Here is a 10,414-nt window from a genome sequence, read left to right on the forward strand (position 1 = left end):
GGATACAGAGGGTCCTAGAAACCTACAAGTAGAACAATATGATAGGCAGATTTGGGCCCAGGGGTCCCGCTCAAACTAAGGCACCAGCCAAGGACAATACAGGAGGTAAACTTTAAACCCCTACCCAGATCTAGCCAATGGTCAGAATATTCTCCACAGTTGAGTGGAGAGTGTGATATGACTTTCTCACGTACTATGGTGCCTCACATTTGACCATGTCCCCTAGAGGGGGAGACCTGGTGGCACTCAGAGGAAGGACAGCAGGTAGCCAAGAAGAGACTTGATACCCTATGAGAATATATAGGGGGACATAATCCCCCTCAGGAACAGTCATAGGGGAGGGGAATAATGGGAAAATGGGGGGGGGGGAATGGGAGGATACAAGGGATGGGATAAACATTGAGATGTAACAAGAATAAATTAATAAAAAAAATTTTAAAAAAGTCTTGGATAGATCAGGGATACAAGGCACATACTTAGACATAATAAAGACAATCTGCAGAAAACCTATAGCCAACATCAATTTGAATGGAGAAAATATCCATTAAAGCCAGAAACAATCAATGTTGGGCCCCCTCTCTCCATATATTCATTATAGTACTTAAAGTTCTAACTGGAAACAACATTGAACTCATACTGGAAAAGAAAAAAAGCTAAAAACAGTCGTATGCAATAACAGAACTTCCAGAGGTTTCATCATCACTGATCTCAAGCTACACTACGGAGCAAAAAAATTTTTTAAAAACCTTCATAGTATTGGCATAAAAACAAGCAGATTGCTCAAGGGAATCAAAAGACACAGAAACAAACCCACATACCTATGGATATTTAATTTTTGACAAATAAGCCAAAACCATAAAATGAAAAAAAGAATGCATATTCACACATATTGCTGATCTGACTGGATGTCCACATGCAAATAGATACATATACATCACAGCAAAAAAGGTCAAGTCCAAGTGGATCAAAAGCATCAACATAAAACCTGATACTAAATCTAATAGAGGAGAAAGTGGGGCATTGCCTTAAACACATTGGTACAAGAGACAACTTTCTGAACCAAGTACCAACAGCTCAGGAACTAAGATCAACAATTAATAAATGAGACCTCATAAAACTGAAATGCTTCTATAAGGCAAAGGACACTGTCAGTAGAACAAAATGGCAGCCTACAGAATTGAAAAAAAGCAGAAGAGACCCAAGCCAGATGAGCAGTATTCCTCACTCAGCATCTGGGGACCGACATGTGATGGCCTTGACCGGATCGTGGAACACTGTAACCTGCCTGAGGTGCATGTGGGTGACTGGATGCTCTTTGAGAACATGGGTGCATACACTGTTGCTGCTGCTTCTACTTTCAATGGGTTCCAGAGGCCGACCATCTACTTCGTAATGTCACGGCCAATGTGGCAACTCATGAAGCAGATCCAGAGCTGTGGCTTCCCGCCGGAAGTGGAGGAGCAGGATGTTGGCACTCTGCCCATGACTTGTGCCCAGGAGAGTGGGATGGACCGTCACCCAGCAGCCTGTGTTTTTGCTAGTATTAATGTGTAGATGCCATTCTTGTGGCTCTTACCTGAAAGTTTAGCTTGAATTAAGGGATTTGGGGGCACCATTTAAATTAACTATGCTAGTTTTGGAATGTCTTGTAACAGTAGAGTCAGCACCAATGCAGTATGGAAGGCTAGGAGATGGGGTCACACTTACCTGTGTTCCTATGGAAACTTTGAATATTTGCTTTTTTTTAGGGAAAATATTCTTTTTTATCACTATTTTTATTTATTTATTTATTTTAAGATTTGATTATTTTTATTTTATACATATGACTGTTTTGCCTGCATTTATATGTGTACCATATGCATGCTTTGGGCTCATGAAGGTCAGAAGAAGGCATCAGATCTCCTGAAAGTGAAGTTACAAATGTTTTGGGGTGGTTATGTGGATGCTGGGAACTGACCCATAGTCTTCAAGATCCTCAGTTGCTCTTAATTGCTGAGCATGTCTCTCCCTAACACAAACTGCACTTTTTACAAAAAATTGTTTATATTGCTTAAATATAGACTTTTACTATGGATTATGGATTTTTTTTTATTAATTTATTCTTGTTACATCTCAATGGTTATCCCATCCCTTTTATCCTCCCATTCTTCCCTCCCTCCCATTTTCCCCTTATTCCCCTCCCCTATGACTGTTCCTGAGGGGGATTTCCTCCCCCTGTATATGCTCATAGGGTATCAAGTCTCTTCTTGGTAACCTGCTATCCTTCCTCTGAGTGCCACCAGGTCTCCCCCTCCAGGGGACATGGTCAAATATGAGGCAACAGAGTTCGTGTAAAAGTCATACCCCACTCTCCACTCAACTGTGGAGAATGTTCTGTCCATTGGCTAGATCTGGGTAGGGGTTTAAAGTTTACCGCCTGTATTGTCCTTGGCTGGTGCCTTATTTGAGTGGGACCCCTGGCCCAGATCTGCCTTTCATAATGTTCTACTTGTAGGTTTCTAAGAAATACATTTCTCAAGACCTCTCATGCATGACAATTACAGGTTGTTTGTTTCAAAATTCCAATAATGATAGACACATAACATTCTCAACATAAAAACTGATGAGTGTCAGAGATGATTTACATGTAACTTAGCCTCATTTAATCTTAGCATAATATAAATACACATCAAAACAGCATGTTGCATTCCATAAATATATACCTATTTTGTCAATTAAAAATATTTTAAACAAGAAAACAAAGATATAAAAGTGGGATAGGGGAAGAGAGATGAAGTTTGCATGTTTGGAAGTGTCTATCATAACAGGGAATATACAAGGTTTATCCTCCAGACTTCCCAGGTGGACATGATCCTCTTCAAGGTTGCCCATGAGTGTAGAAGAAACTTAAGACATGACTCACCATCCTTTGCGTTAATTTTCCTTCCCAGGCACAGCACTGAAAGAGAATACCTAGTGAGAAGGGCATTTACCACATGGTTTGCTTAGGGATGACTCTCTAGTAAAGACTAAATGTAGGTGAGGACATCAGGCCTCCCATCATAACCCAGCCATTCCTCCTCCACATTAATCTCAGGGCATAATCCTACTTCTTGCTTTTTAATAACTCTAACATATCCTCAGAACCAGCCTTAAGGCAGATTTTTGGCCTCAGACAAGCCTTCACTTCAGATGGCACGATGAATCCTAGTATACACCATAAGTATGGTAATGTTAGCTTAAACTCCCATGAACGCAAAATACAATGGGATTATCTAGAAATGTTTAAATTAATTACAAATCTTAACATCCAAATATACAAACTGTTCTGTTATAATTCTATACACCATGTCATCTTATGGCATTATATCCTGTCATTTTTAAATTTCTTTGTTTCCTGGAGTGAAAGACAGATAAAAAATCATTGTCCGCAAGTAGCAAAGAAGAGACTTGATACCCTATGAGAATATATAGGGGGACATAATCCCCCTCAGGAACAGTCATAGGGGAGGGGAATAATGGGAAAATGGGGGGGGGGAGGAATGGGAGGATACAAGGGATGGGATAAACATTGAGATGTAACAAGAATAAATTAATAAAAAAAAATCATTGTCCTTGAACTCATTATAAACTAAGGGATAGCTGGCAATTGTGTAGGCAGGTATGCCCTAACTGAAAAGACATATTCGTATAACTTTTAGACCCTATTAAACTTTAGTCCTTGTCACCTTTTGTCATTCTCAACTCACTGTGAACTTATGAAATGGATACATAGCTAAGAGTCGATTAGTTCAAAATATGTAACCTACCATAATTTAGACTTCATCTGTTTTTGTGATTAATTTCTTTACTGATTATGAAGTAATTCCCTTTTCTTGGAGGTATAAATACTGTAAGAAGACAATAAACAGTGTTGAAGTTAAAATCTTTAACTTCATCCACCATTTCCTCTTCAATGCATGTGTGTGAGAGTGGTTTATTTTCTCTTTCTGTCTTGCTTTCTATTCCCCCAGTAGATCCACAAATAACAGACTCAGAACTCCAATCAACTCTCTCAGACAAGCAGGCATGCTTTAGCTTACCAGAGATCTCCACAAAGAGGCCTATCTTCAAATAAAAGAACCTCTTCTTACAACCCTTCGCAGTTTTGGCCAGAGCCTACTTTTAGAGCTCTGGCTACAGGAAAAATGTGATCACTTTAAGTTTTCTTCCTTAATTGGAGTACAGTCACTCTGTAAAGAAGGAACCCTGGGCTCCTTCCCCTCTTTCTTCTTTCAATCATGATCAGTTGCCAAAGCCATCAGCTCAGTGCTCCAACAGATAAAGTGAAGAGGAAGTCTAAATCCAGTACCAGATCCTATTCTGGACCTTGACAGAGCAGAGACTCTGACAGAAACTGAAAAGGTTCTGTAAGGCCAGGAATGCTGTCAATAAAATGGAATGATGGTCTACAGATTGGGAAAAGATCTTCATTAATCCTATATCTGACAAAGGGCTAATGTCCAAAATATATAAAGAAATCAAAACATTAAACACCAACAAACATAATAACCCAATTTTTAAAAATGAGGCCCAGAGATAAACAGAATTCTAAACAGAGGAATCTCAAATGACCATGAAGCACTTAAAGGAATGCTCAATGTCTTTAATCATCAGGGAAATGCAAATCAAATGACTCTAAGAGTCCGTCTTACACCCATCAGAACAGCTAAGATCAAAAACTCAAGTGTCAACACATCCTGGCAAGAGTGTAGAGAAAGGGAAACATTCCTCCATTACTGGTAGAAGTGTGCAAAGTGGTGTACAATCACTTTGGAAATCAATCTGGTGTTTTCTCAGAAAATTGAGAATAGCTCTGCCTTAAGTCACAGCTATACCATTGGTCATACACCTAAAAGAACCTCCACCATACAAGGAGTCTTGCTCAACTATGTTCATAACACCCTTATTCATAATTGCCAGAATCTGCAAATAACCTAGATGTCCTTCAACCAAAGAATGGATACAAAAAAATTGTGCTACATTTACCACAATGGAATACTACCCAGCTATTAAAAACAAAGAAAACATGAAATATGCAGGCAAACGGATGGAACTAGAAGCAATCATCCTGAGTGAGTTAACTCAGACCCAGAAAGATACACATGATATACACTTACTTATAAGTGAATTTCAGTCATACAGTACAGGATAAACATAATACATTGCATTGATCAAAAGAAGATAAGTAACAAGGAGGATCCAAGGGAGGATGCTTAGATTTCACTCAGAACCACAAATTGAATAGATAAATGTAGTCGAAGAGAGGGAACAAAGAAGGAGAGGTGACACAGGAAGATATGACACTGGAGGTCAGACCTAGGGAGAGTGGGGGAGGAAGATAAAAGGGCCTGTAGAGAAAAGAAAATCTGGGCCAGGGGATCATTGTGACAAGAGGAAGCTCTAAGTCAGGATAGGCACCCTGGGGGATATGAGAGGGACCCTAGCAGAAACTTGTTTTTTTTAATTAATTTATTCATATTACATCTCAATTGTTAGCCCATCCCTTGTATCCTCCCATTCCTCCCTCCCTCCCACTTCCCCTCTACTCCCTTCCCCTATGTCTGTGACTGAGGGGGACCTCCTCCCCCTGTATATGCTCATAGGGTATCAAGTCTCTTCTTGGCAACCTGTTATCCTTCCTCTGAGTGCCTCCAGGCCACCACATCAAGGGGACGTGGTCAGAAACGGTGCCCCAGAGTCAGACCTCACTCACCACTCAACAGTGGAGAATGTCCTGTCCATTCATTAGGTCTCTAGCAGAAACTTCTTTTTTTTAATTTTTTTTATTAATTTATTCTTGTTACATCTCAATGGTTATCCCATCCCCTGTATCCTCCCATTCTTCCCTCCCTCCCATTTTCCCCTTATTCCCCTCCCCTATGACTGTTCCTGAGGGGGATTCCCTCCCCCTGTATATGCTCACAGGGTATCAAGTCTCTTCTTGGTAACCTGCTGTCCTTCCTCTGAGTGCCACCAGGTCTCCCCCTCCAGGGGACATGGTCAAATGTGAGGCACCAGAGTACGTGAGAAAGTCATATCATACTCTCCACTCCACTGTGGAGACTGTTCTGACCGTTGGCTAGATCTGGGTAGGGGTTCTAGCAGAAACTTCTAATAGCAGGGATTATAGAGACTGAAGCGGACATTGTCTAACTAGGCAAGAGGAACACCAATCAGCCACAAACTTTGACTCAATAATCACCCTGCCTTAAAGATGTGCAGGGATAAAGATAGCACAGATAGAGCAGAGACTTAGAGAAGTTGCAACCAATGCCTGACCCAACCCAAGACCCACCCCATAGACGAGAACAAACCCATGACACTACTAACGATATCTGCAAACAGTATTCAAGCAGAAGTTTCCTCTGAGAGGCCTCACACAGCCGCACCTCAAAACTGGTGCTGAGACTCACAACCAAACATTGGCCGATGTGTAGGAAGCCTTGTGGGAAAGTGAAGGGATGAAAAAAAAAAAAAAAAGACCTGGAGATGACAGAACCTTCACTAGAAGAGCAACAGAGCCAACTAACCAGGGCTCAGAGGGGCCTGCTGAGACTAAAGTACCAACATAGGACCTTACACGGACTGTACCTAGACACCCTACAAAGATGTAGGTGATGGGCACCTCAGGCTTCATATGGGTCCCCTAGAAAGCGGAACAGGGGCTCTCTCTGACACGGACTTTCTTGCCAGCTTTCCAGGACTGCCATACCAAGCTATAGGGGAAGAGGACAAGGTCATTCCTGATGGGACTTGATGAGCTGGCATGGATGGGAATGGGGGCTCCCTTTTCTGAGGAATAGGGGTTGGGAATGGGGGAAAGTGAGGGGGGTGTGAATGAGAGGTTAAGAAGTATAGGGCTACATTTTTTACCACGTCCCCTTGATGGGGAGGCCTGGTGGCACTCAGAGGAAGGATAGCAGGCTACCAAGAAGAGACTTGATACCCTATGAGCATATACAGGGGGAGGAGGTCCCCCTCAGTCACAGTCATAGGGGAGGGGAGTAGGGGGAAAGGGGGAGGGAGTGAGGAATGGGAGGATACAAGAGATGGGCTAACACTTTAGATGTAATATGAATAAATTAATAAAATATTTAAAAAAGAAATATGGGGCTATAACCAAGATCTAAGGTGAATAAATAAATAAAATTTTTAAAAAGATGAAACAAAGTTGGAATAGGGAAGTAGTATATGGGAGGTAAATGCAAAAATGGGGCGAATATGATCAAAATACACTGCACGCAGCTATGAAATTCTCAAAAATGTATTTTAAATATATCTAATAACAGCAATTTATTTATCATTATGCCCATAGATTAATGCGTCTCCCAACCTTCATCTGAGAAGTTTCTATTAGCAGTAAATGTAGATTAACATAGGGCCCCAGAAGTGGCCAAGACGCAGTGAAAAACAGACCGCAGAATGCTCAGCCTTAAAGGAAGCAAACGTACTACACACATCCTCCTCCCAAGACTCAGGGAACATTTGGGAAGAAGGGATGCAAATAATGATAGAGCCAGAAGCAGCAGATGACTTCAGAGACTAGAGTGTATTCTGAACACAGAGGGCAACTGCACATATAAACTTACTACTGTTGTGACAGCATACACAAGACCTGTGCACGGCCAAGCTATATAAAGTACCAGAATTGGAAGGGAAGTTAGCCCTACATTCGTTGCGTTCAGCTTTGGAGCCAACAGAAATTACTGGCTGCTGAGGGAGGAAGAGTCAGTTTTCTTTAAGATTGTAGCCCCTAGAGATGCTCTTAATGGTGCACAACTTTAGTCACAGTGCTTGGGAGGCAGTCACAAGCAGTGACTTTGAGACCTGCCTGGGAAAACAAGTTCCAAAATAACCAGGGCTACATAGTAAGAGCCTACCCCCCAAAAATAAAATAAAATAAAATTCATAGCCCTTGTAAGGCAACCATGCTCCAGTGCTAGACCACACATCCAGGAATATTTGGTCAACACAACTTTGTCTAAAAAGGAGTACAAAAATTGAGTAAAGTTGACTGTGTAGGGAAAAGAGGTAGCTCTTGGAAGAGTTGAAGGAGAGTAATTTAAGGAACTCTAAAAACTAATAAAATGTATTTTTAAAAAATCTTAACAAGGGTACTAAACAATACAAAACCTTATGATCTTAAAAAATTAAGAGAGTTGGGATGTAGGGGATACAATTAGATGGTAGTGTGCTTACCTAGCATGCATGAGGCCCCAAGTTCACCCACCAACATTTGGGAAAAAAAACAAATGTCCCAAAGTCACCTTCACTTCCAAACAACTCTTCCTAACTTCTCTTAAAGCTGAACTTGGCCACATGCTTTATGCCTGTTCTTGGCAATAAATCTGCAGAGTTGTCCTCCCGGGGGTCTCCAGAATCTCCTTGACTGGTTTCAGGCCTGAGCATGAACAGACTACCTTCCTTAAACCACATTTCCTATCCCTCCATTTCTGCCAGAACTCACCCAGGGCCAGCACAGTGGCAAGATGAAGAGACATGACCCAGGCTCCGGCAGGCTGACCTGAACTGAAGTCCTGCAGCAGACACAACAGACAGGATGCAGGAACTGGTGCTCATCACAAGATTTCTGAGTTTCCCAACATAAAGAGGAAGAGGTTTCTCATGAACTTTCCATTCTTTTCCATAGTAATTGGCTTCACAAGATGATATCAGCGTCTAAAGAACGTGTCGGGCCCCTAAGCTCAGCTGTAACAGAGCTTACTCCTTGACTTCTTTGCCTCTCTGTAAATATAGAAGAATAAGATTGTACATGTCAGTCCCCATTGTAGAAAGTAATGGCCATCAACCATTCAGCAAGACATTTCAATGCCCAAAGCTCACATTGCCTTTGCTAGAATCATAAAGTCCCCACTAAATGTTTGGTGTTATGTTTGGTGTCCTGCTATTGGATAATGGCTTTGGCTATTAAATAATATTGATTTGGCACTTGGGGAGTGCCACGGACCACCAAGGGGGCTTCTAGCCGTGGAGAGCAACGGTCCTAGGATATCAGGTGGGGACGGATTCGGCGTGACAGACAGACACGAACACAAGGGAGGTTCAATGCTGCTGCCAAAATCTTTACTTGAGCACAGTGGTTTATACAGTCATGACAGGAACTTCTGCTAGCTACAAACCACAGTTTAAGAGATACAGATCAGGTTACAAAGTGTAAAGTACAGCAATAATCAGAAACTAAAAGTACAACAAGGTCCTCTGGCTATGCACAAGGGCCAGAGACAGACTGTGGTTAATCACCTCAGAAAGTGGCATGAGCTTTTCTTAGAATTTGCAGTCAGCCAGGCGAAGCTGGCTCCTTTTTCAAGCATGTTATTATCAACAGCTTTTACCCATGAGAGAAGTACAAGTCTGCACATCTGCAGCCCATACTGAGATAAAGGTGTTATATTCCTTTACACATCTTAATATTTCTGATAGTTTCATACATTGTAAACCAAACAATCCCACGGGGTGCCATACTTTACTACCACCTTGGTGAGTTGTGCAATTACGTCTTTTTTCTCTGCTGCAGTTAAAGTGCACCATGGAGGTCTGGCCCTCAAGATTCTTTCCCAGGGACTCAGGTCCTAATATCTTATCTTTTTACCATCCTTAGTAACCCATCGTGTTAAATCCTCATCCTACACTCCTATATATGGTAATGGAGGGTAGGGAGTGGTTCTTAGAGCTGTGCTCCTCTGTATTTGGGTCTCTGTCACCATTTTCCTTCAATCCAGTCCTACGTTGTCCCGTTTTCTGTTTTACTGGGAACTCCCGGGACTGCTTCATTCTCCTCGCTATCCTCACATTCCTGGATAGGCCTTCTCTTCCTAGAATTCTTTAGCCTATATTCCAGCTGTTGCCATTTGTCAAGTGCCTCCTGCACAGTTGCATTTTCTTTCTGTATCAACTTCACAAACAGCTTCACCCCCAAGGTGTAGTTTCATTTACAGTCATGCTTCTGGTACTGTTTAATATGAGACGTTCAGCTTTCTGCGGAACTGCTTCATCCACGGCCACCATTGGTTCATTTCCTGATGGACTCACATCAGGTTTCTCAGTTACTGAGATGTTCAGAGGGTAAGAATGTCCTTGCCCTGGAGGTGGACTTAATAAGAATGCGTGAGTGATTATAGAGCAAGGAAGGAGGAAAAGCAGAAGTAGGCCAATAGCCAGCCTCTGTACACCCAGGACTCAGGATGCTCGTCTCAACAAATACCTGGGCTTCTGCCAGGGACCCTTGTGAATCTGGTTGCCCATCACCTGATCGACGTCGGAGCATCCTCCGAGCCGATAAGGTTGCATGTCACACAGACTCTAGGGGAGTGGGTGTGGCAGGGGAGGTCTGAACAGCAAGTCCAGGACAGCCAAGGCTACACAGAGAAACCCT

This window comes from Acomys russatus, chromosome 19 (genome assembly GCF_903995435.1).
Source record: "Acomys russatus chromosome 19, mAcoRus1.1, whole genome shotgun sequence".
In the NCBI taxonomy this organism is placed as follows: Eukaryota; Metazoa; Chordata; class Mammalia; order Rodentia; family Muridae; genus Acomys; species Acomys russatus.